Consider the following 6,589-nt stretch of genomic DNA (forward strand, 5'->3'; position numbering starts at 1 on the left):
TGTAAGAAACACGTATCATCACAGAAGTGTTTTTCAGTGATATGACTATTGTTGTCGGATGACTACTATTGTCGGCATGTCAGTTTTTTATTTATCTTTTGTAACAATTTTCGTGTTTGGTTGTGTGCATCTTGATTATGCAGAGTCCGGATGTTACTCATCATGCTTTGTATCTGTTTGATGCTGCATTTTGAGTTAATACAAATGTCCTTTATCAAAAACATGTTCTGCATGAACTTTGGCGTGCAGAGCAGCACATGCCCTGTTGTAATATGCCAAGCTTGTTATGTTCGTAGAGGGGCATCATTGCCCTGTTTTGGGCTGTCTAAAATTACATAGCAGCATTCTTCTACTAGTGTTCGTTTAGTTCCATATATAAACAGGAGACTGCACTGGAATTAATAAGGAAACAAATTAACACGCATTCAATCATGTTTGCCTAATACATAGAGTAAATTAATAGGGTGACATAATTCAAACCGCAAGACAATAAAGTAGCACAGTTAAGAAACAAATAAGTAGTACTAGATCAGTATACAATCTAAAACGAGCACAGCCCAGCCAATGACTAGCTACAAAGTCCAGGACTAAAACATTCCAGCATACTAACTATAAAACCCAGAATTATGCCACGCGCACGGCAACTTTTATTAGGATCATTTCTGACAACTTCTCATGGTTCTTCTTCCTCCCCAAGTTTCCATCCAGTGTTCAAGTCCTGCATACAAAGAGTATATTAGATCTGGAACGGAAAAAAAGGTGTCATATTTATTTTATATAAAAGATGACAAATGAATTTCTCTGTGTAGTCACGCTGCAGGTGCTTGTCAAAAGTAATCATTGTGCATCAACTATTTAGATTTCAGGTTAAGTTAAAGCGTACATTTGCAAACTTGCACATTTTTGTTGTTTTGAGATAGCTTACCACATGTATCATATGGTAAACTTGCGCCTTTTTATTTATACTTCCATTTACAACACTTGTATTGAATGCAGGGCAATTTGGTTTATACTAGTATCAATTGACATGCAACGGTCTTCCTTTTGGGAATTTGAGAAAGGCACCCATACTTTACCTCATCGTACATACTATTGGTTCATTGCGGCAAGCATAACCAACCCAGCAGTTGTAAATCCGTCCTAACAAATGTATGAAATGGAAATATTATAAATCAGTCAAACCAGAAAACATACTTATTAAATACTTCCTCCATCCCGAATTACTTGTCGCTCAAATAGATGTATATACAAGAATTACTTTCACTCAAATGGATGTATCTACACTATGTAAATACATTCATTTGAGCGACAAGTAATTCGGGACGGATAAAGTATAAAAGATGTTGCAAGAAAATTCAAGGATTTTACCAGGACTTCGGCTCCACCAAGCCACTCTTTTAAGAACTCCCTTATAAGTCTGACAGGAACGGCGTATACAGATGCATGTGAAGCTCCGGCAAGCACCCCAGCTACCCTGTCAATCCGTGGCAAAATAAGAGGTGAGCCTGATGCGCCTTGCTTAGATGTACAACTGCAGGTAAGGGACACTTCATCTGGTTCATTGCTGCAACAAATAAATATTCAAATGATTAGCACGAGTTGCTAAACGTGGAGACAATATGTACTAGAGTAGTAAGTAAGAGATACTAGTAAGTATTGGAAGAGTGCATTACGTTATTTGACCAGAAAATGTCCCTGGCTCTAGGATAGGAGCAGAAGAATCACCCAACGTGGTAAAAGCAAGTACGATAACATTCCATCCAGAAGCATATGGTGTCTCAAAGAACCTCAGAGAAGTCACTGGTTCCATCACATTTTGAACCCGTAACCAAGCAAGATCCCGACGCACATCAGTACGTACTATTCTTGCATTGTATCCCATTGGGAGATATCCGTCAGAGTTGAAGAAATAAACAGTCATGGTTCCACCCACAGGAATCATATTAACGACATGTTCACATGTCACTATGTCACATATGGTTTTACAGATACTGCGGTAGACAATAAAGCCATTGCCATGGAAAACATTATCAGCAGTAGTATGCAGACGCACTACGGAGAGTTGATGCTCTCTAAACACCCGCTCGCACCAGAAAGCTTCATCCATGACATTGGACATGTTTAAATGTCAACCTGTACAAAAAAAAGTATTCCGATGAACAGTCCGTACATGTTAAACATAACAGTCGTACATGTTAAACATACATAATGTATGCGTAAATCTACTATCCCTCCGTTTCTAAATATAAGGTCTTTTAGATATTGCACTATGAATTACATACGGATGTAGAGACATATTTTAGAATATAGATGCACCCATTTTGCTCTGTATGTAGGCCACAGTGAAATTTCTAAGTCTTATACTCCCTCAGTCCGGAAATACTTGTCGAAGAAATACATAAAAATGGATGTATCTAGATACATCCATTCCTCCGACAAGTATTTTCGGACGGAGAGAGTATTTAGGAACAGGCTCTGAATCTATTCATGAAGTAATGCAAGTGTGATTGTACGCATCTACTGGTTTTTAAGTTTTAAGTGATGCTCTCACGCCCGGCCGGCGACTAAGCCAGAGCACATTAGCTAGCTAGCTAGCTGCGGATGTTGCTTCATGCGAGAGCGAGGCAGATCTGCACGGCACATGTGAGCAAATAAATCTGCAGCGCTGGCGGCATACCTACATACGTGCGGCTGACGAGCAACGCCCCTACCTGCAGTTGAGCGGTCGTCAATGAACCGCCGGCCGGCCGCTGGCTATCGATCTACTACGCCGTGACTAGCAGGTACCAGATCGGTACAGACATTGGCTAGGTACAAGGAATCCAAGGCAAGGACTTACCGGACGTGTGCCGTTGGCAGCAGAGTAGCCGGGCGGGGATTGATGCAGGCGCACACACGAAGCCCGCCGGCCGGCCGGAGCAGTTGACTCGTTGAGCTAGCTTGTTGTGAGATCCAGGAAGGAGCACCAGCATTATTGAGTGGGGATGGGAGGCTGGCTAGATATTTCCCAAGTGGTGGTACGGCGGAGGAGTGGGTGGAGCGCCGCCGTCTAAGGAAACGCGGTACTGTAGCTGCTAAAGTGCCCTGCCTCATTTGCCGTTTGGGGAAGAAGGGGCTGACAGTAGGCCCCCCTTCCTTCCAACATATTACAAGCTTTTTATTTTCTTTTTCCCATTATTAGAGAGAATAGATGAGCTCGCGTGCGTTGTGCCCGCAAAATAAGGCATTTTTGTTTTGATATTTGCTAATGAGTGTACATTCTTTTCTTTAGGGACAGCTAATGCTTGTGATGTTTTGGTCCTAAGAGCATCTATATACGGCGTCCCAAACCCGCCTCAAACGCTCGGACGGACGGCTTGGCCAATGATCGGTCATAAAAAGCGACTCAGACGGGCTTCTCAAACTGGCCTCAAACGTCTGAATTAACCGGCACCCCTCATATACAGCTCAAATCTGGAGCGGATATGGGGGCACCCAGGCGCCCCCGGACGCGTCCGTCACGTCGGACTCGACAGCGCTACCCCACCATAAATAGCACCAAATCCACCCCGTCGACCTACCAGATTCGTTTGATCTCTCCTCTCTTCTTCCTCCTCCGTGACGGACATCTCGCAGCTCCGCCACCACCCTTGCTCCGCAGTCGTTCCGAGCCTCTGCGCCTCCAGCACTGACACAACAGTCATCTCTCTCGTCCTCGCCACTGGGAACGTCGTCGCCGGCCCGAACACCACCGCAGTACATCCGGCAACTCTCAGGTTGCCCCTTGCGGTCTGTGTAGACACGTTATTCGACCCGATTTTTTGTGATTTATTTGAAGGGAAAATGATGAATTATGATGTTTCATCGGAGGAGTATGGACCGACAGAGCTTGATCAAATGATTCAAGACGAGTTCTTCGATTGGTCGGATTCGGACAAAGAAGGGGACATGATCATGCTCATGAGAATGGAAGAGGATATGGACCGGCAGGTGGAGCATATTCTCGACTTCAAGGGCTCAATCAAAGGGAGAAGAGTTGTCAATTAGGATATGGTGTGTAGAGCATTGCTACCGATCAAGGATTACTTTGCTCCGAATCCAATTTTCCTGGATAATCCATGGTTTTCACATGCGGAAACCATTGTTTTGTGCATTATCGAGGGAGTGGAGGCACACGATGACTACTTGAAGCACGCAAGGGATTGTTGTGGCCAACTTTCTTTCTATGCTAAGCAGAAATGCACGGCTGCTTTGAGGATGCTCGCACTTGGTACTGCCACAGATGTCGTTGGTGAGATGGTCCGGATTAGAAAGAGCACATGCCTGAAGACTACTGTCAAGTTTGCCCACGGATGGGGGAGAGCTGCAATAATGTGGGAATCAGAAACATTGTGGCAGTTGATGACATGTTATGTTATTTTTAATATGATTGTCGAGCATGAGGGTGATGGTGTTGCCCGAACCAGGATTTTGAAGCGCCTGGAGAAAAAGTTCAAATCCCGGAAGATCAAGATGCAAATCAGCTTATAAACTTTCTGCAGATGGATCAGAATTTTCGAGATCGTCGGGTGCATGCGCTGAACTCAATAATCTTGTGGAGCATATGTGGACGCAGAATGAAAACCAAAGAGCTTAATAAAATTTTATGTGACAAATATGTATTTTTTATACTAACATTTGTTATCTGCGTGTGATATTGGTGTGTATGATAGATGTGCATGGAATTGCATGGATTTGAGAGTCCGGATTTGAGATATGTAAATATTGGGCACTAGATATGAGGGGTCGTCCGGATGCGTCCACCGGCGTGTCCGGACGCATCCACGGACATAAAGGGTGACGGATTTGCCAAGTCCCGCGGTAGATGCTCTGAGAGTGTCAAAGTAAAATGATTTTTGTTTTTTGTGTTTTCTGCCTTTTGTAGATTTTTTGGCCGACTAGGTTTATCGATTGATCCACAAGCTCTACAAAATTGACGCACGAGTTAGTACTGTTTGAGGCATGGGTTAGTTCTAAGCACAAATTTTGTTTAAAAAAATTCATGGAAACCTATCAATATGAAGTCTAGTTTTAAAAATCTTGACGCGAGGAACGCGTTTGTGGAACGGTTCATTTTGAACGCACGGTTCGAGAGATAAGTTGTTTTTAAAATTGAATCTAACAAAAAACAAAAGTAAACCTGCTCACCTCTCCTCACATTGGAAGAGATCCATAAAATCTCTCTAATTGCGACAGATGGCTCACGAGATAATTGCATCTATTGTCCTTGTAGTCGCTGGCGACGTCCAACTTGGTTTTGGAGGTTGTAAAGTGCTCCAATATAGTCCCGGTACATGAAAATACGTGATCAATACGGCCCCTGAGGTTGAAACATCAGACCTGCATCTACACGCCACCGTCCACACCAAACAAATATGGGGTCGCTCATATCGTTCTTTCTTCCTAGCGAAGAAAGAGGCGATCTCGCCTGCGCCGCTGCCACGGAGTTCCCTCGCGACCGTCCTCCGGCGACTCCCCTCCGCTGACGACCTCGGTTGTCGGTGGTGAGGGGGGTCGCCGGATCAAAGATTGTGGATCGTTTTAGGTCAAAGTAGCTTAGTTTTTTAGGCTGTTCATCGTCTTGGCTTCGGCGGCGGCAATGGTGGCGCTGAATAAAATTTCTTCAGATCATACTCCAATGAGGCGATTGGTCCTATGGTTGGGCATGGATCTGAAATCTAATCTGTTCAAGCAAGGATGGTGTGGCGGCGGCATCCTTGTGGTGGACCTGCGTCCTCGGGCTCTGCCGTTGCGACGGCGTCCACTCCGTCGCCGTCGCGGAGCTTGGGAGGTAGTCCAGAAGCGGATGCAGATTGTGGTCTGCATCGACGGCATCTGGAAGATGGTGGATCGTCTACTGGGTTCGTGGTACGTGGATGACAGATATGGTTTCCTCCTCCAACGTCTTAGTCATGTGGGGGTGCTAGATCTGGAGTTTGATGGCGCGCCCGGGTGTTGCCCGGTCTGATTCGTTCAATGGTAATGGTTTCGACTTTGGCGCGCCACCTTGGAGGTCCGCAAAGCTGTTTATCAGCGATGGAGCCGCATCGAGCTCGGATGTGGAGGTGATCATTATGTTATAAATAAGACACGTATTACCATGCAAAAAAATCTACACGTTGTATATGTATTCTTCCTTATGACACATCAGCACGAGGCCACGTCTGCTGGGACCCATATGTCAATGGGGGCGAGAAATAATAAAAAGAAAAATGTGGGTTGGCAGGTTTCGATCCCGCGAACCGAGGCCAATTTCCCGCGCGCAGGACACCACACAAAGCCCTTCTTCTGTCGTCATGTATCCGACTCCAACGTCGTCATGTGCCAACTTCTAACATGTTGTTTCTGTGGGAGGACGGAAGGAATCGAGCACTTGCTGTTGTTTTGCCCTTTTGCTTATGAGATCTGGTCGCAAGTGAAGCAATCTTTCGACATCAATCTATGGTGGTTCAACTTCTCTTCGCTAAAGCAGTGGCTGTTTGATTTCCTCTCTCGTTCCTCGGATCAGCAGGCTACGGTCATGGCTGTTACTATATGGCATATTCGGGAGGCGCGGAACTCTGTTCGGAAC

The 6,589-nt window shown here is 45.1% G+C and overlaps 1 long non-coding RNA gene across 1 annotated transcript; it reads right to left on the bottom strand.

Annotated features, from left to right (window-relative positions):
* Nucleotides 1–393: 393 nt before the first annotated feature.
* Nucleotides 394–3,049, bottom strand: LOC119266943. The gene is made up of 5 exons (XR_005132234.1): nt 2,840–3,049; nt 1,674–2,133; nt 1,369–1,564; nt 1,077–1,140; nt 394–718 (listed from the first exon to the last, which is right to left on the bottom strand). It is a non-coding gene; the product is annotated as an uncharacterized LOC119266943 (long non-coding RNA).
* Nucleotides 3,050–6,589: the final 3,540 nt, after the last annotated feature.

Source organism: Triticum dicoccoides, chromosome 3A, assembly GCF_002162155.2.
Source record: "Triticum dicoccoides isolate Atlit2015 ecotype Zavitan chromosome 3A, WEW_v2.0, whole genome shotgun sequence".
In the NCBI taxonomy this organism is placed as follows: Eukaryota; Viridiplantae; Streptophyta; class Magnoliopsida; order Poales; family Poaceae; genus Triticum; species Triticum dicoccoides.